General features: G+C 41.5%; 1 long non-coding RNA gene across 2 annotated transcripts in view; it reads left to right on the top strand.

Annotated features, from left to right (window-relative positions):
* The first annotated feature begins 40 nt into the window (after window positions 1-40).
* The window catches only part of LOC118903837, a 58,213-nt gene continuing 30,830 nt past the window's right edge, over window positions 41-27,423 (top strand). For both annotated transcript variants that reach the window (XR_005021876.1, XR_005021877.1), the window contains exon 1: window positions 41-237. This is a non-coding gene — a long non-coding RNA (uncharacterized LOC118903837). The remainder of the gene's footprint in view (window positions 238-27,423) is intronic.

Raw genomic sequence — 27,423 nt, forward strand, 5'->3', positions numbered from 1 at the left:
CGAGCTCTCAGAATCCTGGGAAGTCTGGCGTCTTCGAAGGCGGCGGAGCCCGGGCGCCTCAGAGGGTTCTCGAGGCCCGTCGAGCCCGCGGAGGTTAAGTCCGCCGGCTGACGCCTCAGCTTTCGCCCCGCGCGCGGGTCTCGGGCTTCACGGAAATGAAAACAAGCCAAGAGTAAAACAAAACCAGTACAAATCCCCAAGTCAAAACAGCTACAATCAAATTCAAGGAAAGCAAAGGTAAATGAGTTTTCTCAGTATAATTAAGCAAGAGTCATTTTTTGGCAGAGGCAGAGTAAACAACTGAATTTCAAGGGGGTGAATTCAAGAAAAGGTGAAACGGGAATCTAACTTCAGTTATAGGATATTTATACCGATTTCTTTTTAGACCTTGATAAGCAGAAGTTCGCTGTCAAAGAATCCAGCTTTTCTTATTTGGTTGCCTTTCCTACAAACGGCAGCAGGGGGCACTAGATGCTCTAGTTTCATTCAGGTAGGCGAGGCGTTTTAAACCTTGTTAGAGTTATTATCAAACTCCAAATGGTTTCCTCTTAGAAAACAGGGCGGTGGTCTGAGTAAAAGGATGTAGGAGGACTTCCCTGGTGGCGCAGTAGTTTAAGAAACCACCTGCAGTGCAAGGGACAGGGGTTCGAGCCCTGGTCTGGGAAGATCCCACGTGCCGCGGAGGTGCTAAGTCCGTGAGCCACAACTACTGAGCCTGCGAGCCACAACTACTGAACCCCACGCGCCTAGAGCCCGTGCTCCACAAGAGAAGCCACCGGAATGAGAAGCCCCCGCACCGCAACAAAAAGTAGCCCCCGCTCGCAGCAACTAGAGAAAGCCTGTGGGCAGCAACAAAGACCCAATGTGGCCAAAAATAAATAAATTAATTAATTAATTTAAAAAAAAGAATGTACCAAAAAGGTAACAATTTCTGCACTACAACCTGTTGACTAAGGAGTACAGTTTCCTGAAATGTTGTGATGGGGAGAAAAGGTCAATTACAGGACATAAGGGGGGATTTTAAGGTGGGCTCTGAAAGAGACAGGCAGTGGAGAGTGAACAGGGTACCGCTGACTCCCTGTCCTAGCCCTGCCATCTGGACTCATTTTGAACTTTTGCCAAGAACACGGGACTTTCCGTGCTACTGGGACTGAGAGGTTTCCTGGAATTTGGCACTTTACTATAAACAATAATGATAGTAACTAACATTTAATGAGTATTGTGGGCCAGCCACCTTCTAAGCATTTAATCTTCCCAATAACCCTCCGAGGTAGATACTGTGTCATCCCCATTTTACAGAGGAGGAAACTGAGGCAACTTGCCCAAGGTCATGCACACAGCTGAGAAGTGTCAGATCCAGGTTATAGAAAAGAGTGTGCATGCAGGCTCTGCAGTCATTCTGCCTGGGCTCCTATCATGGCTCCACTGCATATTTTATTAAGAGAGGAAAGCACAAAACATTATGACTGGCACAGAGGAAATACTCAGTAGTGTTTGCTATTATCATTAAAAGTGGTTCTTGCTCTCCAAGAGTTTAAAATCTACTTTAAGAGGTTGGTAAGATTCATAAGGCAGTAGAGATGCCTATTGAATGGGTGAATGGGACAGAGAATAGATGCGTGGAAGTATTTGGAGAAGGGAACAGCTGTGAAGAGTGGTCAGGTCTGGGTCACAGGTCACTCAGCATGGCACCTGCTTAAATGGGTAACCTGCATGTCATCATTAGAAGGTGGTCTCAGATCCTGAATGGCTTGAGCTAATCACTATAGTCTTTGTGTTTGGTTATCATATGGGTGGGTGTGTTTAATTAAAAATGTAGTCGATTTTTATTAGTCACTAAAATTGTCTTGAGGAATGGTATGGTATCTACTCTTTTAGCTGGAGGAAGCATTTATTAATTTTTTAATTTTTCAGAGAAAGCATTTATTAATTTCACAAATCTGTTAGATGTTATATGGTCAGGCCATTCAAGATGGCTGTTCTCCTGCTCTCTGTGCATCCCCTGCTTGACCAGGCCCTGCTTCCCTCACATAACTATTCAATCCTCTTAATTATAGGGCTTAATTAGTCCCTGGTAACTGAGCCCACCTGATGTCAATCCCCCTTGTAAATGGTAGCCTCCTTCTCCCCTGAGTAGCAAAGACTGTTGCCATGTCCTGTCCTTTGGATGCGGTAGGATGTTGCTCCAGGACCCTTTGTAGAATTCCCCATGTCCAATAAACCATTGATGTCTCTGTCACTGTCTCTGGGCTCTTCCGTCCCGAGGCTGGACAACTACAAGGCTTGCAGGCCTGTGGGATACAGCCCAACAGATGTCAAGCCATGGAAAAGGAGTCTGAGTTAGAATAGGACTCTGAGAGTTAGCGACTGACTCTCAAGGGGGATGGCAAGAGGTATTATAATTGAAACCTGAAGTCTGAGAGGCAGGGAATCAGGGGAACCGCATTGTGGGTAGCAGGAATGGCCTGAGCAAAAAGGCCCTTCGGTGGGGAAAGGGCTCCATGCCTTCTGAGAACCAAAGGAGGGTGTTTGGTTGGGGCTAGAGAATTGTGAATTAGAAGCAGAATAAATTGGTTCAGCAACAAGCTGTGTTCATAAAGAGCTGGGCTGAGTATGGTTTCCTGCTTCTGAGTCTTCTATTTAAATCTGGACTGTGCAGTCGCCAGATGTTGCTGCGGGGAAACTTTCCATCATGGTGAGGGGTAATCTTTGTGTGCATCTTGCTTTCCATTGGTTGTCCTTAACTGAGTTTAACGCTCTGTGTCTGTGTATGCTTAAACCCAGAAGAGCCTCTGTTTTGGATGAGATGACTCCTGACTCCTCTTTTGCTTAGCAGTAAAAGAACGGTAAAATGGATTTGCATTCATTCACTAGCATACTTGTCTAACTTCATCTTCCCCCAAATATTTCTTAGAATAAAAAATAAAAACAAATATTAAAGATAGCTCAATCTTGGGACTTCCCTAGTGACGTAGTGGTTAAGAATCCGCCTTCCAATGCAGGGGACCCAGGTTCGATCCCTGATCAGGGAACTAGATCCCACATGCATGTCACAACTAAGAGTTCACATGCCACAACTAAGGAACCTGCCTGCTGCAATTAAGACCTGGCGCAGCCAAAGGGGGGGAAAAAAAAAAATCCTGTTCCTCTACATCCTCATCAGCATTTGGTGTTGTCAGTGTTAAAAAAAAAAAACAAAAAACAAAAACTCAATCTTTCCTATTCTAACGGCCTCCACGGAGCCACTACTGTACTTGTAGTGTAAAAATCAAACATGTGAGAAAGAGGACTTGATGTACAGAGTTAATCCATGTGTCTTCTTCAGATCTCTTTGAGCAAACGACCCTTAATGCAATAAAACTGGCATCTTTGAGGAAAAGCAGATTATCTTGTGTGATAAGGCTGCCTTTTCTCATTACGTTAATGTTGCTCTGATCATGCATTTTAAACAATGTTTTTAATTTAAAAGAAAAGGTCCCAAGAGAAGGCTTAGGCCGAAAAACAGGGCATGATAATACTTGGAAACATGCAATGGAGAAACATTCTGAAAATCCACTCAACAGTGCAGCGGGACTCACTGTAAAGGTGAAATTGGTACCACATTTAATGAAAAGAGAGATTCAGCCCCTTTCTCTCTCCTTTCTTCTTATAGTTCATTCTAAGGGGCTAATTGTTAGAGCAAGTTTAAGTGGTATATCCAACAAATTTCATAGAAAGAAGGGCAATGAATATTAAAAGTTTCTGAAATTCAAACCAGATGTGGACGGAGAGTTAGTTTAAAAACAACCACACACCTGTAACACCTTGGGCAGGCTCTGGAACATCTAGCAGCATTTGTATAACTCATCTTTTCAGGCTGGATTTAATAAAGATTTGGGGGATGAAGACTGTTAGGAAGAAATTGAACTATTTATGAAATACATTTTGTTAAATTGGTAAATTATTCCAATTAGCAAAGTGGTTAATAATGCTGGCTTTTAGGCTGGATTTTTCAATTTGTGAAGCTTCAAGACTAGGAGCCTGCCAGGTGAACAAGAAACGGTCAGGGCTTCTCCCTGAAATTGACTGGGGCTGTGGTCAAAATGTAATAGGCTGCTTCTGTGTCATTCCCTTTTGCAAAGATGTCACTACAGACAGAACTTTAGGAAAACTTTTTTTCATTCTTCTTAAATTGTCTCCTTGGAGGCTTCTGAAATGCTTAATTCATTGGTCCCCAAATTTGCTGCCCATTGGAATCACCTGGGCATCTTTGAAAACTACCGATGCCTGGCTCCCATCTCCCGATATTGTAATTTACCAGGTATGGGCTGCACCCCAGGCATGGGGAGTGGTTTTGTTAATCTTTTTATATATACATGGGTTGTAAGAAATAATACAGAGAGATCTCTTATACTCTTTATCCAGTTTCCCCTGCATGGTAACATCTTCCAAAACGGTAATACAATATCACAACCACCTTATTGACATTGATACATGCAAGATCTGGAACATTTCCATCACCACCAGGATCCTTCCCTCTTGTTGGCCTTTTATAACCACACCCACCTCCCCACCCACCTCCCCACCCACTCCAACCCCCTCCTTAACCTCTTGGCAACCACAAATCTAGTCTCTATTTCAATAATTTTGTCACTTCAAGGATATGATATACATGTAATCATACAATATGTAACCTTTGGGGATTCGCTTTTTTCACTCAGCATAATTCTCTGGAGATTCATCCAGACTGTTGCAAGTATCAATATTTTGTTCCTTTTTATTGCTGAGTAGTGCTTCAGGGTATGGATGTACCACGGTTTGTTTAACCATCTGGATTGTTTTCAGGTTTTGACTATTAGGAATAAACTGCTATAAACATTAATGTACATACTTTTGTGTAAACATGCATTGTCATTTCTCTGGGATAAATGTCCAGGAGTGGAATTGTTGGGTTATATGGTTAGCGCATGTTTAGTTTTTAAAGAAAATGCTGAACTATTTTTCCAGAGGGGCTGAACCATTTTTACATTCCTAACAGCAGTGTATGAGTGATTCCATTTCTCTGCATCTTCACCAGCATTTGGTGTTGTCGGTCTTTTATATTTTAGTGTAGTGATAGCACGTTGTGGTTTTAACTTACATTTCCCTAAGGGCTAATGAAACACCTTTTCATGTGCTTATTTGCCACCATTTGGTGAAATGTCTATTCATGTCTTTTGCCCATTTTCTAGTTGGAGTATTTATTTTTTACTCTTGAGTTTGCGAGTTCTCTATATATTCTAGATGCTAGTCCTTGGTCACATTTGTGGTTTGCAGATGTTTTCTCCCATCTGTAACTTGTCTTTTCATGCTTCTGGTAGAGTCTTTCCATAGAGCAAAAGTTTTAAATTTTGATGCAGTCCAATTTATCATTTTTTTATGGGTTGCGCTTGACATTATTCAAGGACTATCTAGCATTATGCACTAAACAGACATTTCGTCAACTCATCAGAGTCTCTCACTACAAAAAGCTTTCATGTTAAAACTTTCCATCCAGATGAAGATGTTCCCTTCTGTTGTCTTGTTTAGGTGTGTTGACTTTTAAAAGATGTTTGTGGTTTCAGAGAAACCCCATGAACATACAGATAGACTTAAAACTTCCAAAGATGTGAACTTCAAGACTACTATTGCTTATCAGATCTTGTCCTTGACATTCTAGACAGGCTTCTTTCAAAGAAAGCTCTTTACTCATGGGGATAAGGGAGTTGATGGATAAAAGAGAAATTTCTGGACTGTCACACAGAGGCAATACAACTCTCACCAAATAAATAGTTCATTGTATAAAGAAAAAAAGAACTGTTGTCATGATGGGAAGAGGTCAGGAAAAGGCTCAGATGTCCCAAACGGAATTAAAACTCATTCATTTGAATGGAATTACTACTCATTCATTTGAAAAATAAAATAGGGGGATTTAAGCACAGTCCATGGGGATTATGAATTATGGTCAGTGTGTCCCCTTATTTAGAATGTTTGGGGAGGAAGAACTTTTGTATAGTCGGAGCAGTGTTTCCAGTTACTAGAGATTTTCAAGAAGACCCTGGACTACCACGTAGCAGGGGTGTTGGAGAGGTCAGACACTAGAAAGTAAGGTATACAAGGTGAGCTTTGAGAACCTATCCAATCCTAGTGTCTCTGGCATCATGACCTTTCTCCAACACAAGATTCAGAATATCCTGGAAAGGAAGAGTATAGGCAGGACTGATCCCAAGAAATATAGGCAAAGCACCAGGAAGAAGCCAGATAACTGGAGGAGAGCCTTATCTAAAAGTTGGATTTATGGAGCTGGAAAAGACTTTGAGGGGCAGCTATCTTGCTCTTGATAAAGAGACGGAGGAAGAAACTGTATTAGTCAGATAGACTAGACTATGATGCACTGATAAACAAACCATGAAATCTCAGTGGCTTAACGTAAGAAAACTTTATTGCTCCCTCGTGCAAACTCCTTCGCAGATGTTTCTGGTCAGGCATCTTCTCCAAGTGATGACTCAGTGATCCAGATTCCTTCCATCTTCTTTCTTTTTTTTTTTTTTAAAGAGATTTGATGGAGAAGAGGCAGGGTCAAGGGCTTTTTTTTTTTTTTAAATTAATTTATTTATTTATGGCTGTGTTGGGTCTTTGTTTCTGTGCGAGGGCTTTCCCTAGTTGTGGCAAGTGGGGGCCACTCTTCATCGCGGTGCGCGGGCCTCTCACTATCGCGGCCTCTCCTGTTGCGGAGCACAGGCTCCAGATGCGCAGGCTCAGCAATTGTGGCTCACGGGCCCAGCCACTCCGCGGCAAGTGGGATCTTCCCAGACCAGGGCTCAAACCCGTGTCCCCTGCATTAGCAGGCAGATTCTCAACCACTGCGCCACCAGGGAAGCCCTCCTTCCATCTTCTTGCATGTCCTTTCAACACATGGCCTCTAAGGTCCATGGGAAAAGGGAAGAAGGTTGAGGAAAGGCACCTGGCTACTTTAGACATCCAAGCCCTGAGTATTCCATTCATCACTTCCACTCGCATCCATTAGGCAGAATGCATCCCACAGCCAACCCAACTGCAAAGGAGGCTGGGAAACAGAGGTCCACACAGGTATCAGTGGCACACCTATAGTTTCTGCCACAGGAAGCCAAAACCCAGAGGGGTGCCATGATTTCATTATGACCATTTTGTTAATGTTGACAGAACTAAGATCAGATTCTAGATAGGATGACCTAGAGGGTTAAATGTAGTATATGATGAAGCCTTCTATGGCTGGATCCTGGTCATTCCAAGATTCTTTTCTGCCCCTTCCCACTTGGCAGCTAGAACCTCAACAAAACAGAACTGTTTATAGTTCCCAGTGCCTGCTTTGCTCCTGCAGCCCTTTACTTAGGTGTGAATACCTTCTACTTCTTCACCTACCTCCTCTTTGCCTCCTTATTCTTTAAGACTTAAGCATCTGCGCTTCCAAGAAGCTGATCTCAGTCTTCTGATGCCCTGCTCTCCAGACTGGGTTAGGTATCCTTCTGTGCATCCACAGTGTCCTGTCCACCTCTAACATCACAGCTACGAAAGGTTATGTCATTATCCATTTTTATTCTATTTCCTGCCCTAGGTTGTGTGCTTCTTGTAAGCGAAGGACATTATTTAAATTGTAATAATTTAAAAATTTTTTTGACATACAGCAAATCTGACTTTTTGTGTACAGTTTATGAAGTTTAACAATTGTATATATTTATTAGAGTTGAGATTTTCCTGGTTCTTGGTATGCTGAATAATTTTGGATTGTATCCTGGCCACTTTGAAATTATGTATGAGACTCTGAGTCTTGTTTGAATCCTATAAAATGTTGACATTTCTGTTTTAGCAGGCAATCAACCTAGTTGGTTTCAGGCTTCAAGGTCTGACCAACTTGCTGTGGGAGGTGCTTTCAATATCAGTTCTGTTTTCAAAGCCTTCCCAGGGCTCTTCTGATCTATCTGGTGTGTACACCCCCTAGTGGCCAGTCTGACGATGGGCGGTGATTTCTCCCGTGGTTCATTTCTCAGTCTCCCATAGACTCTTCATGGTCAGATTCACACATACACAGCTTGGGAATAAGCCCAAATTCTTAAACAACTTGAGCAGCACCCCAAGCTGCCTCCTCTCTGAGATCTTCTGAGATCTCCCTGCTGCTCTCTGGTTCCCTGAAGTGTCCCTTTTTGACCCTCATCTGCTGTGCATTTCCCTTAACTGTGCCCATGTCTGGAGCTGTTGGGGTCACTCAGTGAGAGTGAGATAGACCCCCATCCCCAGTTTTTTTTTTGGTTTGGATATTAAGATCAATAATGCCACACATACAACAAGAGGGTATGAAAAGTTTTATTATTCACATTCTGGAGAGAGCAGGGAGAGCTCCCAAGCTGGTCTGAAAATGGCTTGAGAGAGCCAGGAGAGGAGGCCGGCTTGGTGTTTCTGATGCTGCGGGGTGAGGCTGGGTTGAATTCCTGGAGCTGGAGCTCCGTGGTTTGAACCACCTGCTAGTTACAAAGGAGTATCTGAGCTTTCTATCGGTTTTGCCCAGATGTGTGGCAGAAAGGGAAGGGGTAGTGGTAAGGCTTGAAAGCTATGCGCAATCGAACATCAAGAAAAGAATCAGATCCATCGTTACAAGGGCCAAATGGCAGGAAGACAGAAAAAAAGCAACAGGCGTTTGTGCTATTCTCTTGGGCCAGTTCTTCTGATTGGAGAGGAAGATTCCTCTCCCTCAGAGTTTTTAGGTACCTGTGGGCCATCACAGTCTAGGTCGTGTGAGAGATTAAGGAAAAGAAAAAGAAGGAAAAAGAAAGATGGGGAATTTTCCCCATTCTCTCTGAATGTCAGGAGACCTCTTTCTCACTTCTCGTGTCAGAACTAAACAGCGTCTCCTGGAGCCTTCATTCTCCATCCTTGCCAAGGCTCACCTCTAGGTCTGGGGCTGCCCTGAGGCGAGGCCAGGCCAGGGGATACCAGAGGGAAAAAAAGCGTCAGGCTCACCACCAGTACAGTGGTACTTCAAATTCTGGTCTTGTCTCCAATCCACCTGCTACTATTTACTTTTCATGGTAAATACCTGCTTCGTGTATTCCGTCCAGGTTTTATAGCTGCATTCAGTGGAAGACACAAGGCTGCCTACACCATCTGACATAGAACCAGAATCTATCTAATTTCATTTTACTCACCTGGACCTAGCACAGGGCCTGGCATATGGAAGAGACTTAACAGATTTTCACTGAATGAACAAAGTGAACGGATGTATGAACAAAGTGAACGGATAAATGAACGAGTGAACAAATCAGTCATATGATTTATTTACAAATAACACAGAAATACTCATGTTTCCAAAGAACAAATTTCTGATGACCATTCCATGGTCAATTCTTCTCTCTTCTCTTACTGGGAGAATGAGGCATACAGAACAGATCTAGCCTGAGTTTATTAAGAAAATAATTTTTCTTGTTGAATCTTTAAATCAGATAAGTATTTCAAAAACCAAAGTTGCTACCTCTTTGGAAAGGGTTTGCGTTGCATAGGTGTCAATGAACTTTCTTAAACTCTTTTACCTGTTCTAGGATTAAAAGAAAATAAAATGAAATTGATGAGGTACTTCCTTTAGTTGCGGGTGTTTACAACCTAATTACCACCTAAACAGGCTGAAGGGTAAGTTTAAAAAAAACTCTGCAGAGCTCTATTGCCCATTCATCCATCTGCATATAAATTATTGGAATCCATTTACAATCACAATGCAAGAAACCCCCAGGTTCTTGAATAGCAGGCTCTTTTATTTCTGCCTCTTTAATCCTAGGCTGCTCTGACCCTTGCCGGCAGCAGAATTTAGCTGGTGAGTTCAACATGAAATCGACTAGGGTTCATCTTTTCTATTCTTGAAGTTGGCTTTGACAGGGACCACAGGAGTCAATGGGACCTCTGTGCGTGGATGGGATTCCCAGGAGAGTCAGGAAGGGACGGATGATTCATGAGATAAAACATCCCAAAGGGACTCCGCTTCCCTTTTAATTTTGTGCCCATGTGAGGAATTTTGAAAACTGATGCTGCTGAAGACAAAATTCCCATCATGAGCTAAACAGGATCCCTGACAGAGAGGAAACACAAGCTTCTGAGAACCAGGGTCCAGTTCTCTTTACATAGAGGCCACACCGGTGGAGAAGGGCACCCAGCCAAGTAGGGTGCACACTCTTTCAAATGAGTTGGGGACTTGACCCCCTTCTGAAGTCCCTTTTTTCACTCTGTCTGATTCCATAAGAACAAATCAGTAATCTGCTCTGAGTGATCAAATGCCATTTCTCTCTGAGTCTGCTTTTCTCTGCTTCCTTTTTGTTCTGTGTGGCTGCTTTGGGTTTTTGAATGGCTTTTTCTGTCCTGATTTATCACAGGTATGAATTGCATCCATATCAGGAGTTCTCTCTTATGGCAGGTTTGGCACCAAACGGAGAAGTTAAAACCCTTCCTAAGTCAAATCCACTTCCAGGGAGCTCCAGGGAACTATCCATGCACTTTGGATGCAGTGGTTTTGGTTTTATCTGAGTTTTGTATAATTTGCTGCAACCTGGAGCATACTTGATTATATAAGAATTTTTACGGACATGGGGCTGGTCTGGCCACAGAATCCACTCCCTGCCCCCACCCTGTAGTCTCAAAAGCCCAGCAGCCTGCTGGGGTGCATCCTCCAGATGGGCTGCCATTTAGTCTAAGCTGACTCCTTGAGGAGGGCTCCTGCAGGTGGACTTTCTTCCTCTGAAGACCCGGCCCCCTTAGGGGGACCTCCCTGCCGCCACAACTTTCTGGTTGCTCCCTGGGAATGTTTGTTCTTTCATTTATATATGGATCCGGCTAATGGAAAGAGAATGTGACAGATAGTCTATGTTTAGGATTTTTCTTCCTTTATTTCTCCTCTCCTCCCGAATGCAGAGAAAGGCAGATTACAATCATTAAATACATCTTCACCGCAGGTATTGTGTGTCCCTCCAATTTTCTTTTGTTTTAGAGATTTTCCCCTCTTGTAAAAACTGCACGAGTGGGGCTTCCCTGGTGGCGCAGTCGTTGAGAATCTGCCTGCCAATGCAGGGGACACGGGTTCAAGCCCTGGTCTGGGAAGATCCCACATGCCGCAGAGCAACTAGGCCCATGAGCCACAACTACTGAGCCTGCGCGTCTGGAGCCTGTGCTCCGCAACAAGAGAGGCCGCGATAGTGAGAGGCCCGCGCACCGCGATGAAGAGTGGCCCCCACTTGCCGCAACTAGAGAAAGCCCTCGCACAGAAACGAAGACTCAACGCAACCAAAAATAAAAATAAATAAAAACTGCACAAGTAAAGCATGTTTGTTGCAGAAAAATTAGAGATAAAAAGAAAAAAGAAACATCCCATTTTTTTTTCATTAAAATATCAGGCTGAGGTCACTTCCCTCCTTCCCGTCTTTCTGACTAACTCCTGCTCACTTTCATCAAGTATTGATCTTGCCTTGCATGGGGATGGTGCCCCTAGCAACCAACATTTTTTTATTCCTAAACCACTGTAGCGAAGGTGCTTTAAGGAAAGTGTTCTCCCAAATTAAGCACAAAAGGAACATATATCCATGATAGAACAAAATATTTTAATGAACAGTTTAAACAACTCTCTTATAAGGAAGCTTCTGAGTGTGCCACGACACTGCTTCTTAGGTTGGCTTCCTCTGATCAGCCTTGGTCCTGATATTTCTTGACCCTGGATGATTTGTCTCTTGAGGGTAATGTCCAGAGTTCCCTTCTTAGACCCTCTGAATGGTGGTTCCTTGCCAGGCTGACCGGGCTCTCAGCTCCCAGTCTGTAAGAGGATGCCTTTTCTTGCACGTTCTTCTTTTTTTTTTTAATGGGCTTAAATAAATTTATTTATATTCAAGATAAATTATTTTTTTAAAAAATTTTTATTGGAGTGTAGTTGATTTACAATGTTGTGTTAGTTTCAGAGGTACAGCAAAGTGAATCAGTTATGCATATACATATGTCCACTCTTTTTTTAGATTCTTTTCCATATAGGCCATTACAGAGTATTGAGTAGAGTTCCCTGTGCTATACAGTAGGTTCTTATTAGTTATCTATTTTATATATTGTAGTGTGTATATGTCAATCCCAATCTCCCAGTTTATCCCTCCGCTTCTTGCACATTCTTAACCCCATGTCTCTATAAACTCCTTTTCCCATTTTTGGGGGCAAGTGTATCAGGTATGAACCTCAATTTATAAATTCAGGAAAGTAGACATTTAATATTCTTTTTTCTGTAAACCAGCTTATTTTCTACTTCAAACCTCCATTTCATCTGATGGCAGGAGTTTAGTCTGTCAAAGTGGGCTTTATACACACGTACATATCCACCTAGTCTGGGTCACCATCTATCCATGCTGGCCTCCCCCCTATTATGCCTGCTCCTACCTGGCCTTCAGACTGTTCTGGTCACTGCTAAGTGATCCCTGACCCAAGGCCCCCCCAGTTCCAGCTTGCTCTCAGCTCAACTTCTTACTACTTTGAGTGCAAAGGATGGGTCTTCTTTTCCCATGCGGTGCTGGGAAAAGCAAAAACCTCCATGGGGCTAGCTATGCACTTCCTTTCATCTCTGCTATTCTGGGGTGCAGAGATCTCTGTGGGCTATTTCAAGCCCGTGTTCGGGGCAGCTACATCGTTTGCCAGACTCCATGCAAAATGAAAACACCGAGCTGGGTAGGGATTGGGGAAGCCAACATCCCCTTCCCAAGGGCCCACAGTGCCAGCCCACAGCGGACAGCCAGTCCTCAAGGGATGGCCACCTTCATGCTGGTACACATGTACATACTTGGTCCCTGGATGGGTGGGCAAGAGACCTCACCAAGTTGCACACCCCACGATGCCTGTGGTACCCTCAGCCTGAGGCCAAAAGGCAGATTCCTTGAATCCCACCCCCAGATGCCGTGGGGTGGGCGCACCAGGCCCTGACACCCACAGTGCCCGCAGCCACGCCCAGGCCCGTGCCAGTTGTGGAGAGAGCTAGCGGAGCACGGCCCAGGCAAAGGGAGGGTGGCAGGGCCTGTGGCTCCAGGGTACGGGGGGGTGAACGTCAGGGATCCCAAGCCAGACACAGTGGAGGCAGGATGCACAAGAGCTGAGGCTCCAAGCCCCCGCTGCAAGCTCCAGTGTCCTGTGGTCTGCTTTACAAGTCACAGATTCAGAGCTAAATCTATTAAGAATTTCAAGGCAGCCACCACAGAGCATCAGACCCAAGTGCGAGGGCCTTCTGGGAGCGGTGCCCTGTGCGCGGTACTGGCCACACAGCCAAACAGGCTGGCCTGTGTGATTAGACACACAAAAGCTGGAAATAGACTTCTTGTTTCTTGTACTACCTCAGCCCTTCCTTGATGCAGTGAGAATAAAAGGGTTCTAGCAATGGGGTGGGGGGAGAGGTGTAGGTAGGGGACGTTCCTAGAGTAATAGGAATTATCAGAAAGAATAAAACCCCTGAATTCATATTTTAAGAATGTTTTCCCACCACACAAGCATCAACAGATCCTAGCCCTCCTGGACCCCTGGTGTAGTCCTGCATCTGATTCACAAGTGGGCTCACCTGTGGGGCACCAGGGGCCCTTCCACCATTGCCCAAGCTGCACCTCCAGCTCTGGCCGGCATCTCTGCTGGGGGATGAGGTGGGAGGTGGAAGGAAGTAGTCTACTCCTAGTCTACTAGTATCTAGGACTAGGGCAGCGCAGTGTGGAGGTTTCACGTCAGCCGGCCGAGCTCTCTCAGATGTGTATTTTTAAATCTAAACCTGATCTTCAAAGTGGGGTGCCACCCAGACGGAACTGCAGCATTGGCATCACTTGGGAACTTTTTAGAAATGCAAATTCTCAGGCCCTGCCCCAGACCCACTGTAGCTGAGGCTCTGGGGATGGGGCCCGCAGTCTGTTTTAACAAGCTCTCCAGTGAGTCTAATGCGCAGTGAAGCTTGAGTACCACTGCTCTAAATGTGTTACATGGGGGACATTTTTCAGGATTCTTCAGTAAGGTTTCATTTACAATCTTATAAAATGACTATTGGACCTAGTGCTCACTGACAGTTCAGAGAATTCTAAGACAGTTCAGCAACTCCAAGTATGTCCTCTAACCATATGCTACAATATTTGGGATCCTTGCATTAGAAGTGTATTCCTTCAGGGTCTCTTTTAAAAGGTAAAGGTTCTACTGGGTAAGTTCATATAAAAGTATCTGTGATACCTGTCATATTCTGCTTACCATGGCTAGGAAGGGAGAAGAGTACATCACAGAATAAGGAAATAGCTGAGCCAAGATAAGCATTGCCTGGGGATGGCAATTTTGCCTAGAGTCGGCATTTCCAGAGCTTGTGCAGTTGCTAGAGTAAAACCATTTGTTTGAAATGGGCCTGATATCTTAACTGTAAAATCAAATGAGGGGGAGAGAAGGAAAGAGTGAGTTCAAGGGCGTAGAGGTAGGTGAAACCTCAGTTCATGTGCTGGCACCAACTAGCTAAAATCTTAGATAAGTTACTTAAACTCCATGTCTATAGAATGTGGTGATATAACCCAAAACATTATATCAATTAGGATTTGGTTGCAAGTAACAGAAACTCCAACTCGAACTGGTTTATGCTGTCAGAGAAGAAGGTTATCTATTGGCTTTTGTAAATAATAACTCTAGAGATAGTTCTGACTTCAGAAACAGCTTGGACAGTGTTCAGAAGAGGCCACAAGAATGCAGTGGTTCTTCATTTTACTCTCTGCTGCTCTGTGTGTTGGTTTCATCTTCAGACTATGCAAGTTGGCAGGATGGCAGCCCCAGCTCCAGCCAACATGTCTGGAGGGTTCAAGTCTGGATCTGAGGGCAAACGCTGGAGCCCAAACAAACCCCCAAAGGAGACTGGTTGGCTCTGATATGCCTCCCTTGAGTTATGTGCCTACCCCTGAGTCAGTCACTGACCACAGGGGAAACTGATACTCTGGATCAGACGCCAAGCCTGAGTTGTACGCTATCCCTGGAATGGGGGTGGTGGGAGGTACTGCCAATGCCACAAAACCACAGGGGATGGAGGTGGGGAGGGGTGGTTCCCCACGAACATGGGAGGTTGTTTCTGAAAACGGAGTGAATGGAGAAGGGCTGGCCAGGAAGCCACACACGTCCACCACGAGGATCTCGGTTCCCACATCTGTAATTCTGTGGGGTCCTCCCATGGCCCAGGGTGCTGGTGTTGGAAGCCACATTCATCAGACCGCCCTCCAGATGGAGCCTGGGTTGGGCTTGGGGAGGAAGGAATCCTTCTATTTAGGATGACTAAGCTCATCCCCTCCAGCAGCCCCGATGGAAAGGCTGTTCCTCCTGGCACAGCAGCCCGGCTTCTCGTTTCTCTGTGAGAGCGCCATCCACACCACACATCTGCCGGCCCCACCCCTCTGTCCACTGCCTCCTCCCGTCAGCCTGCCTCTGTCCCCTAGGCTCCTCTCTCGGCACATCTGTCTCTCTTTCTTTCTCCCTTCACCCCTGACCCCCTCTGTCTCCTGTCTGGTCTTCTCTGCTGCCTGTCTCTGTTTCTCTCTCTCCATTGCTGACTGGCTGCCTCTGTCTGTCTGTCTGTCTGTCTGTCTCCCTCTCTCTCTCTCTATATATATATGTCTAGCTCTCTCTGAGCTCCTGTCTCTGTTTCTCTCCATCCTCTCTTGCTGGGATTCTGACTGTCTCTGTCTCATTCATTCTTTCTTATACTGTCTGTTCTTCTCTATCTCCGTCTATTTAAGTACCTTCCTGTTACATTCTCTACCTGCCCCTTTCATTCTTTGTGTCTACTTCCCTTTCTCATCTGCCTTTGTCTCAGATTTTTCTTTCTTTCTGAAATAGTTCCCACTGCTCTAGACATGACTCTAAAATGTTCACAATCCATGCTTACTCCAAATGTTTCTTAGCCAACAGACAAAGAGTTTATAAGGATGGAGCAAAGACCGTGAAGGGAGGGAAATTTAGAAAGAAAAAGGAAGCATTAATGGGGCACCTGAGGCATAGCACTGTGAATAAGAGGTTATTCAAGCCAAAAAATACACAGCACACACACACATTAAAGTCACAAGCCACCTTCAGGCAGGCATTGAGCTTCTCCACCACAGTTACAGTTGAGTGGTTGAAGTCTTGTTTTTCTTAGTTTACTTTTTCTTAACGGAATAGCTGCTCCCGGGGTCTCTAAGCAGTCTGGATGTGCATAACTGATACACAGTCTCAGCCCACAGCCGGCTAGTTTACAACAGGGGCAATGAATGTGACCTGACTCTGCTGTAGGGCACCTTTGTGAGTCTCATCCTGTGGACAGCTCAGCCCTGATTTTCTTTGTGGTGGCCACCCAGGTCCTGCTCCTCAATGGCTAAATACATCTCCGATGCCCAACTCAGCAATGACTGACATCGGGCCCTTCTAACAATCTGCAATTTCCAATTCAATAGGAGACATTGCTGGGTTTTGAAAAATAGAATGTTTTTCAAACATTAGAAGGAAATATCTATCCAATAGGCTTGACACCCAGATTTTATTTCCATATATGTTTAAAAACTGGCTTCTCATAGCATCCTGAGGACTGTCCTTCTGATCTTCAATGAGTTAGTCTTCATTTACTCATGTCTACATTTTCAAAGGTCAGACATTGGCTTCTGCAGTCACTAGCATATTTTTTAACTACTATGATGTAAATGGCAAAAAGAGTGTAAGGTCATAGGATCTTTTTTTCTTTTCTTTCCAACTTTAACACTTAGCTGCTCTATCATGGTAAGCAAATCAACCTCTGTGAGTCCCAATTTCCATGTTAGTAAAAATAAAAGATAACAAGTGCCCAGCACAGTGCCTGGTACTTAATAGGTACTGATTAAAAATGTGTTCATTCATGTAAGAGAATGATGCTCAGCTTTGGCTGCCCATTAGAATCTCCTGGGAAGCTTTTTAAAGCCTGAAGCCCAGGCTGTAGATTAGACCCATTATACAGTGTATAAGACTGGGTCTGAGACCTGGCAGCAGTATTTTTTAAAAAATCCTACCACTCGTTCTACCCCAGGTAATTATAATATACAGCCAAGCCTGATAACCACGAGTTTAAGAGGAGGTTTACATTAGCTGTGTGATTGTTTTGTGCTTAATAAAGGGTCAAAGGCCCCTTTTTAAAAAGTGTGCTCTTGGACCATAGTCCTCACGAATCAATTTCCCCAATTTCCAAAGATCGCCTGTTCCTATAAGCTTGTCTACAATAAAAAAATGACCCCTAAAAGTTTCTATTTGGTCAAGGGGAAGTACATGTTAAACACTCAGTTCAACAACTCACACTGAATATTTTCCAGGTACTGAGAATTGTGCTAAACCAAAAGCCTCTATCTTCAGAAAATAAAATCTATAACTTCAAAAGGCCCACCACAAGTAAAAAGCAATGCTTTGTAAAACAAAACAAAACAAAACAAAAACTTCCTTTCCTTAGAACTTGATGCCTTTAAGCACACACGCTGCCAAGTTAATTTTCTGCTGAATATCAGCTCTCCTGCTGCGTGTAATGAGGGGCCTAAGAAGAGGAACAGGAAGTTTACACCGATGTGGGAGGTTTACTGGAAAATTCTGTGCTAAGAAAATAATTTCAGTGGTCAACATTGCTAACAAAAATACATTGGGCTGACAAAAAAAAAAAAATCAAACAAGCTTTTACTTGGTGACACTGTTTTTAATCGAAAAAAAATTATGTATGTACATTTATGAATTTCTTCCTCATTTTGATGATACTTTTGACACTCTCTGGAAATGATATGTGTTTCTATTTTCTTTGTTCTTCACTCTGCGTTGGTTGTTCTCAGCCCAGAAAGAGGTATAATCTCAGAAAGGAAATAAATATATGAAAGGGGATCCAATTCAAGAGAGTCCATCAGAAGCTCCTCTCAAATCTTAGCCCTGAAGCCCTTGCTGTGGTGTTTGTGTGCGGCATCTCACATCTGCTTCCTACGTCTCCAACTTTCCCCTCACTCTCTGGATCCCCAGATTCATAGTCTGGGCTAGTTTTCCGCTGGCCAGTCACTAATACTACTCTCAAAAGAATTCAAACTGTCATCTAGCATTCATGGACCATCTAGTGGGAAAAGATTTGGAGCCAGGAGGCCAGGGTTCTAGGCCTCGTTTTCTTCCTTACCACGTATATGACACCAAGCAAACACACAACTTCTTTGAGCCTGTGTTTCCTCGTTTAGAAAATGAGTGATACATTACCAACCTCGCAGAATTGTTGTAAAGGTTTAGTCAACTATAGGCTTATTTGTACATGCAGTACAAATGTCCAGTGCTGTTTTGTAACACTATTTTCCCAGGTTTGAAAACATTTCACCCTTAATATGAAAACTGTATAAATGACGACTTAAATGAACCAACTGAACTTTTTCTACGAACGTTAGCCTGCAAACTCCCCAGCACACACCTTAGTGCAACCCTGCCCTTTTGGAACAGGTAACCCTGAATGCTCCAGGAAGAAAGTCAGATTTCTAAACACGTTACTTTGTCCTTTTCTCTTTTCTCAGGTAATTTATTACAGAGATCTGGTTCGGCTTCAGAGATCTGGTGGCTCTGCAGGGGGTGACAAAGGTAAAAATGGATCTTGTCTTTAAACAAAAAGGAAGGAAGGGTAGAGAGACCTCTACATGCCTGCCCTCCCTGACACACACTGGGGAGCATGGTTCAGGGTCTGAGACTCATCTTGGCAGCCTGTGCTGACGTGTCCCCACCACCAGTTCATGGGAAAGCTGGCCTCCCACACGCCAGCTGGGTCCCAGATCAATGCTTTCCAGGGAGAACAACAACAAGAAATGGCTTTCCAAGTACACTTTCATCGAGAAGAATAGAAACTGCAGACAATATTTTCATCATTAGTTATTGTAAAATGTTTATTATGTTCTAGGGAGATAAAAGGCGCGGATCGCACAGCCCTCCCACTCGCACCTGCCTCGATCCGCCCATAGCCACCTCACCTGTAAAACAGTTCAAACTGGGCTTGTATAAATTCCCCAAAGAAGGTCCAGATTTCAGAGTGTACCTACCTCTGAAATATGGAGGAAGGAACATTCTTCACTCTTGTCCTCTGCTAAGGAGTTAAGGGAAGGCAGTAATATTTACTGAGCTCCTGGCAGATGTCCAGGCATTTTTCTCAGATGATATTTAATCTTCATTATGACAATTTGAGGTACATATTCTTATGCCTATTGATGAGGAGACTGAGGGTCAGAAAGATGAAGAAATTTATTCAAGATCACATAACAAATATTGATAACTGGTAAAAACAGCATTCTAACCCCAGTCTACCTCATTCCTTTCATTAATTCATCTTCTAAAATATGAATGGAGAGAAGTACGGCATAAATTACCATTGTAGTCCTTCAGTTGGTGAAACAGAAAAAATATTGACCTTATTTTAAAATCAATCAATCAATCAATCCTGGTTGTTTCCTCCTAAAGGCAATCTTGACCAGTTAAAAAAAATAAACCTAAAATATGAAACCTCTCTGGTATTTGAAAATGACCACATTTTTTCAATAGATGTCCATGGGTCAAATTTTGACATTCCATTGAAATCCCTGAGAAGGCTAGAAAATTCTACCTTTCTAAAATTCTAGAAATTTCTCAAACCGTGAGACCTGACAAGGGAGGAAAAAGCCTTTTATTAGAAAGTCAACACACAGTCATTCTTGGCTCATGAACAAGTGGGGAATTAGTTGTGACGTGTGTCTAAGCAATTTATTGCCAGTAACAGAAGTTAGCAAATCATTAATTATAATGGAGTACTCATAAAAGTATAATTTCTACTGTTTTTATGTTTGAAATTTACATTAACAAAAAGATTTGTTTGTTTTTAATTTTCCCCATTTTTATTGAAGTATTAACTCATGTACAGTGAAAGGACCGCTCTTTGTTTTTTATAAATTTATTTATTTTATTTATTTATTTTTGGCTGCATTGGGTCTTCATTGTTGCACGCGGGCTTTCTCTAGCTGCAGCGAGCGGGGGCTACTCTTCCTTGCAGCGCGCGGGCTTCTCATTGTGGTGGCTTCTCTTGTTGCGGAGCACGGGCTCTAGGCGCGCAGGCTTCAGTGGTTGTGGCGCACAGGCTCAGTAGTTGTGGCTCACGGGCTCTAGAACTCAGGCTCATTAGTTGTGGCGCATGGGCTTAGCTGCTCCATGGCATGTGGGATCTTCCCGGACCAGGGCTCAAACCCGTGTCCCCTGAATTGGCAGGCGGATTCTTAATCACTGCGCCACCAGGGAAGCCGGAAATGACAGGTCTTAAGTGTACAGTTCTGAGTTTCAGCAGTCACATCTGTCTGTGTAACCCATACCCATCACGATACAGAATACTGCCATAACCCCCAGATATCCCTCAGGCCCCATCCCTGTCAACCCCTCCCAGCCCACCCCACTCCACAGGCAACCACTCCCCTGATTTCTTTTGCCACAGGTTGGTTTTGCCTATTTCAGACTTCATATAAATGGAATCAGTATGTATCTTTTTGTACCTGGCTTCTTTCACTCGGCATAACGATATTGAGGCCCATCCATATGTTGTGTGTATCAGAAATGATTTTCTTTCGTTATTTTTTTTTTATTGCTGAATAATATTTGTTTGTATGGGAGGACCCGTTTTGTTTATTCATTCTCCTACCGATGGACATTTGAGTTGTTTCTAGTTTGTGCTATTCTAGTTTTGAAGCCAGGGCTAGGAAAAGAAAAGAGAGAAAGGTAAAATTTTTTGAAATCTAATTTTCTTACTGGAACATTCTGTGTTAGGAATAAAACTGCTATGAATGTTCATGCACAAGTCTTTTCTGTGTCCAATGTTTTCATTTCTCCTGGGTAAATACCTAGAGGTGTATTTTCTGGGTCATAGGGTAGGTGCATGTTTAACTTCACAAGAAACTGCCAGACCAGTATTCAAAGTGGTTGTACAGTTTTACTTTCCTGCTAGTAACATATGAGGTTCTGTTGCTCTATATCTTGGCCCACACTTGGTGCTGTCAGTCGTGGCATCACATGGTGGCTGTAATTTGCATTTCCTTGATGACTAAGGATCAGTTTTCATGTTCTAATTGGCCGATCCTCCTTTGTGAAGTGTCTGTTACAGTCTTTTGCCCACTTTATTGGTTTTTAACTTAAAAATCATGTAATCTCAACACCCAGAGATAACCATCATTAACATTTGAGGCTTTTTTCTATGCATTTACTTATTTACACAAATATATTCTTTACAAAATTGGGTCCATATTATATAAACTGTTCTGTAACCTATTTTTTTCATTTAGCAATTGGTCATGAACATTTTTCCCTATCAATAAATATACTTCTGTGTCATCATTTCTTTTTCCATGAATGATCATTGCAGTTTTATTCACACTAATGGCCCAAATAGGATACAACCCAAATGTCTTTCACCTGGTGAGTGGATAAACAAAATGTGGTATATATCTGTACAGTAGAATACTACTCAACAATAAAAAGGAACAAACTACAGGTAAATGTGACACACATGCAAAACCATATGCTGAGTGAAAAAAGCCAGACCCAAAAGTATAAATACAAACTATAGTGAAAATGCAAATTTAGTGACCAAAAAAACACTTGGGGCTGAGAGATGGACTGCCAGGAAGGAAGATGAAACTTTTGAGGGTGATGAAAATGTTCTATATATTGACTGCAGTTATAGTTTCTTTGGTATATGCATGCATCACAACTTAACAGGTTATGCATTTAAAATGGGTACATATTGAAGAAAATTATGGCTCAAAAAAACTGATGTTGAGGAGATGCAATATAGGATACAGGCTAAACACTGAAGAAAGTGGGGCAAGCATGGCTGACACAGTTAAAGAAAGGAGCAGAATTAACTTGAGATAAGAAAGTAGAGTTTTGATCTCAGAAAAAAAGAATAGTTTTAAGTTGAATTAGGGCTCTTCGTTAAACCCCATTAAAGTTTAGGCTAGAAGGGTGATTTATTCCTCACAGCGTACAAAAAAAGATTGAACAGCTGGAACCAGACCCAAGGCTGTCCCTTTTGGTCCTTTGGCTAGAGCCAGCAGGCTTTTCTAGAGCACGTGTGTGTGTGTGTGTGTGTATCTGTGTGTGTGCATGGGCGCAGCCATTGGCATTTCCAGATTGCTGGCTTCCCCAGCATCCAGTCTGGGATATATGAGGCAAAAAGAAAACCCAGGGAACTTACCACCTTGTTCCTCAGTTCCTGAGGTCTATAGCTGGTCTGCCTTTTCCCCACCTTTCAGAGTATTCTTATCTTTGCTTTATATAGGATGTCCAGAGCTTTTAGCTGTACTTAGCAGGAGGAGTATGGGAAAAGTATGTCTACTCCATCTTTCTGAAAGTAGAAATCTTCTTGACTACTTTTTAAAAATTGGTTTGTTCAGGAGCACCTCAATGCATAAGGCAACTGCTAACAGCTATAAAAGAGGAAATCGACAGTAATACAATAATAGTGGGAGACTTTAACACCTCACTTACATCAATGCACAGAAAATCCAAAATGAAAATAAATAAAGAAACAGAAGCTTTAAGTGACACAATAGGCCAGATAGATTTAATTGATATTTATAGGACATTCCATCCAAAAACAGCAGATTACACTTCCTTCTCAAGTGCGCACAGAACATTCTCCAGAATAGATCACATCTAGGGTCACAAATCAAGCCTCAGTAAATTTAAGAAAATTGAAATCATATCAAGCATCTTTTCTGACCACAATGCTATGAGATTAGAAATGAATTACAGGGGAGAAAATGTAAAAAACACAAACACATGGAGGCTAAACACTACGTTACTAAATAACCAAGAGATCACTAAAAAAAAAAAAAAAAAAAAAAAAAATTGGTTTGTTCATCTTTTAATTATTGAGTCATAAGAGTTGCTCATATATTCTGGATACAAGTCCTTTGTCAGATTGTATGTTGTGAATATTTTCTCCCACATATAGTTAGCTTATTCAATGTCTTTTTTTTTTTTTTTTTTTGGCCTCGCTGCACGGCTTGCGGGATTTCAGTTTCCTGACCAGGGACTGAACCCAGGCCATGGCAGTGAAAGCCCAGAATCCTAACCACTAGGCCACCAAGGAACTCTCTTCAGTGTCTTAACAGGGTCTTTTGATGAACAGAAGTTTTAAATTTCAATTAAGTCAATTTTCTCAATTTGTTTCTTTTATGATTAGTGCTTTGTGGGTCCTGACAAAGAAATATTTGCAAAGATAACCCCCTGTGTTTTTTTTCTAGAAGCTTTATGGTTTCTGCTTTTACATTAAAAGCTATGATCCATCTCAAACTATTTTTTGTGTTTGGTATGAGTTGCAATTGATTTTTTTTTTCCCTAGATAGCCAGTTGTTTCAGCACCATTTGATAGAAGTATTTTTTTCCCTTATTGAGCTTCTTTAGTACCTTGGTCAAAAATTAATACATATGGTTCTACTCTTATACAGTGTTCTGATCCAGTGATCTGTTTGTCTGCCTTTATGCTAATACCACACTGTCTTGATTACCATAGGATTTTAGCAATCTTGAAATAGTGTATATCCTCCAACTTTTTTTTTTTCAGAATTGCTTCATCTCTTTAAGACCCTTCAAATTTCCATAAAAATTTTATAGTCTATTTGTTAATTTCTACAAAAAAAAAGTCTTCTGGGATTCTGATTACGGTTGTGTCAAATCTTTAGGTCACTTTTGGGGAATTGACATCTTAACAAGAGACAGTAAATATTTCTTTCCATTTTTTTTTGTCTTCTTTGATTCTCTTAGCAATATTTTGTAGTTTTCATGGTATATATCTTACATATGTTTTATTAAGTGCATACCTGACTTTGGGTTTTTTATGTTATTCGAAATGGCATTATTTTAAGCTTAATTTTTCAAATGTTCATTAGCTAATATATAGAAATACAACTGAGTTTTGTATATTGATCTTGTATTCTGAAACTTTCCTAAATTCACTTAATAGTTCTAGTAGCTTTTGTTAAGTTGTCTAAGGTTTTCTATGTATAGGATGATGTCATCTGCAAAGATAGTTTTACTCCCTCCTTTATAGTTTTATGCCTTTTTTTTCTTGTCTTACTACACTGTTGAAGACCTCTACTAGGAGTGGTGAGAGTGGAATACTTATCCTGATCTTAATCTTAGGGGAAAAAAGTTTTAATCTTTCACTAGTAAGTATGTTGCTAATTGTAGATGTCCTCTATTGGGTTAAGAGAGTTTCCTATTATTCTGTGTTTGCTGAGAGGTTTTATCATGAATGAGTGTTATATTTTGTCAAATGCTTTTCCTGCGTCCATGGAGATGATCACATGATTTTTCTTCTTTATTCTGTTATTGCATCAATTTGTATTCAAATGTTAAACTAGCATTGCATTCCCAGAATAAACCCCATTTGATCATGATAATTATTCTTTTTCCATGTTGCTGGGCTCAATTTGCTAAAATTTTGTTAAGGACTTTTTAATCTATGTTCTTGATAATATTGGTCAGCAGTTTTTGGGGGGTTTTTTGTAATGTCTTTTTTTGGTTTTGATATAAGAGTAACTCTGATCTCATAAAACAAGTTTGTAAGTGTTCCCCCCTCCTCTATTTTCTAAAAAGGATTGTGTAGGATTAGTATTATTTTCTCTTTAAATGTTTGAGATAATTCATCAGTCAAGTTTTTTGTGTGTATATGTAACTTACCTTGTTTGTTTCCCTTCTTTCAGGAATTACAGTCCTCCCAGACTGTTGTCCAGTGTCTATTTTATATACTTTACCTAGTTTTGTGGTTGTTTATAGTAACAGGGCTGTGTGGTACCAGTTTCTTCATCATGGCTAGGTCAGAAATATCTAGTAAGAAGCTTGTCTAAATTGATGTTATTATTAGGGTAATTCTAGATTCAGTAGATTCAGTATATTGCCCTAGTATTGAACCTCCCACAATAGCTTGTCGTAATTGCATTTCTATTGAATCTATCCCCAAATTAAATATTAATGTAATTAGTATAATTCAATATTAGCAAAGACTAGTACAATGAACAGAAGTCTAGATTCAATATTAATAACATTGCTTTTGTTCAATACTTACTTCAATATTGATATGCTTTCTTGTAAGGAGTACAAAGTAGCAAAGTTATAGGTAGAGTTATTTTGTATAACTCTGATATGCTTCAGGAGAGTGTTTTGCATTCCATCTATTATGCTTATTAATAGGAGGTTAAAAGTTTGAAAGCCATTATTTAGAGACTTACATGTTTCAGAAAGGTTATTGCTTAAATGTGCTAAACTTTTCTAGTAAAAAAAGTGTGTATAATTCTGGTATCTTAGCAGAAACAAGGTGTTTCCCAGTAGAGAACTTCGCCATTACATCTTCTGCATGGCTTTGTCCCTGCTGCTTCTCATCACGGGATTAGACCATGTAGAAAACATTTTCCAAAATGATACATAATATTCAGGTTAAGTGGATTTTTTAGGCTCATATCTCTCTGCATAAGGAACCATGCTGGAAAATGAATACTTTGCTTATGAGGCCTACTTTGGGCCTAAATCTACCTTCTTAGACAATCAAATTACTTCAACTTCCTTTTTGGAATTAAGTGGGAATATTAAACAAATGATAAAGTAAAATTAAAAACTACTTGGCAGTTGTGGTTCTTGCCTTCAGTTAGGATAGGTGAAATAGTTTAGCCTGTGCTTGCTTAAAGCACCCCACCCTTTGGACAGCCCCAGGATCTGAAGTCTGCATCCCACTTCTGGGTCCAAAGGGAAATCCTCAGAGCTAGGGGTCACCATAGCTATCCCAGTGGGAACTTTGAAGCAGGAGTAGATTAAAAAAATAAAACCCTGACATTACAGATTGTACACATTGTTACAGTGACACTGTAATTAAGGGTAATGTTACCTCCTTTGAAAAATCTTCAATGATATTGCAACACGGAGAACATGTAAGAACACACCAACTGATTAGCACTGGGGAAAACTGTTTTTAAAAAACACATTATAATGAATTGAAGCAATATATCCCTTTGTTGATAGCACTGGTGAATTCTGACACTGGTAAATTTTAGCTACCATTACTCTAGACCTTTTCCTACCATCTGTCCCCATCAAAATTACCATTAGAGCCATGGAAGTTCAAAGAATCTTGTTAATCTCTGCCAACAAATTCACAATAAAAAAAAAAAGATTGATGGTTTATTTAATGCAGTGGATTACAAGCCACTGGTGCTTCAGAATCACCAGGGTGCCTTTAAAAATTTAAATGCCCCGGTCTCATGCCCAGATATTTGGATTTGATTGATCTGACTAGAGACTAGTCATCAGTATTTTTTCATAGAATTTTTTGAGATATAATTTACATACCATAAAATTCACACTCTCAAAGTATGCAACTGAGTGGTTCTTAGTGTCTTCACAAAGTTGTGCAACCATCACTACTCCTTAATTCCAGAACATTTTCATCTCCCCCAGAAGAAACTTGTACCTATTGACTCCCCATTCCTTCCTCCTTCTAAATCCTGGCAACCACTAATCTACTTTCTGTCTCTATGGATTTGCCTATTCTGGACATTTCATTAAAATGGAGTCATACAGTATGTGGCCTTTGGTGACTGACTTTTTTCACCTAGCATCATATTTTCAAGGTCATACTTACTGTAGCATGAATCCCTACATCATTCCTTTTTATGACTGAATAATATTCTATTGTATAGCTATACCACCTTTTGTTTATCCATTCATCAGTTGATGGACATTTGAATTGTTTCCATTTTGGCTATTATGAATACTGCTGCTATGAACATTCGTGTACAAGGTTTTGTGTGGATATATGTTTTCAGTTCTCTTGGGTATACATTTAGGAGTCAAATTACTGGGTCAGATAGTTACACTATGTTTAGCTTTTTGAAGAACTGCCAAACTGTTTTCTAAAGTGGCTGCATTATTTTACATTCCCACTAGCAGCGTATGAGGGTAATAGTTTCCCCACTTTCTCCTCAGTAACACTTGATATTATCTGTGTTTTCAAGTATAGTTTCCTAGTGGGTATGAAGAAGTAGTATCTCATTGTGGTTTTGATTTGCATTTCCCTTGTGACTAATAATGTTGAACTTCTTTTCATGTGTTTATTGTGCATTTGTATATCTTCTTCTGGGAAATGTCTATCCAGATTTCTCATTCACTTTTCTATTGAGTTATATGTCTTTTTATTGTTGAGTTGTAAGAGTCTTTATATATTCTGGATACCAGAGTATAGATTTATTGATATCTAATATCTAATATATGATTTGCAGATATATGATTTACAAATATTTTCTCCCAGTTTTTGGTGGGTTGGCTTTTCATTTTATAGTGCTCTTTGAGGCACAAAAGTTTTTATTTTTTTTAATTTATTTTCTGGCCACG

The sequence above is a fragment of the Balaenoptera musculus genome, chromosome 11 (genome assembly GCF_009873245.2).
Source record: "Balaenoptera musculus isolate JJ_BM4_2016_0621 chromosome 11, mBalMus1.pri.v3, whole genome shotgun sequence".
Taxonomy (NCBI): domain Eukaryota; kingdom Metazoa; phylum Chordata; class Mammalia; order Artiodactyla; family Balaenopteridae; genus Balaenoptera; species Balaenoptera musculus.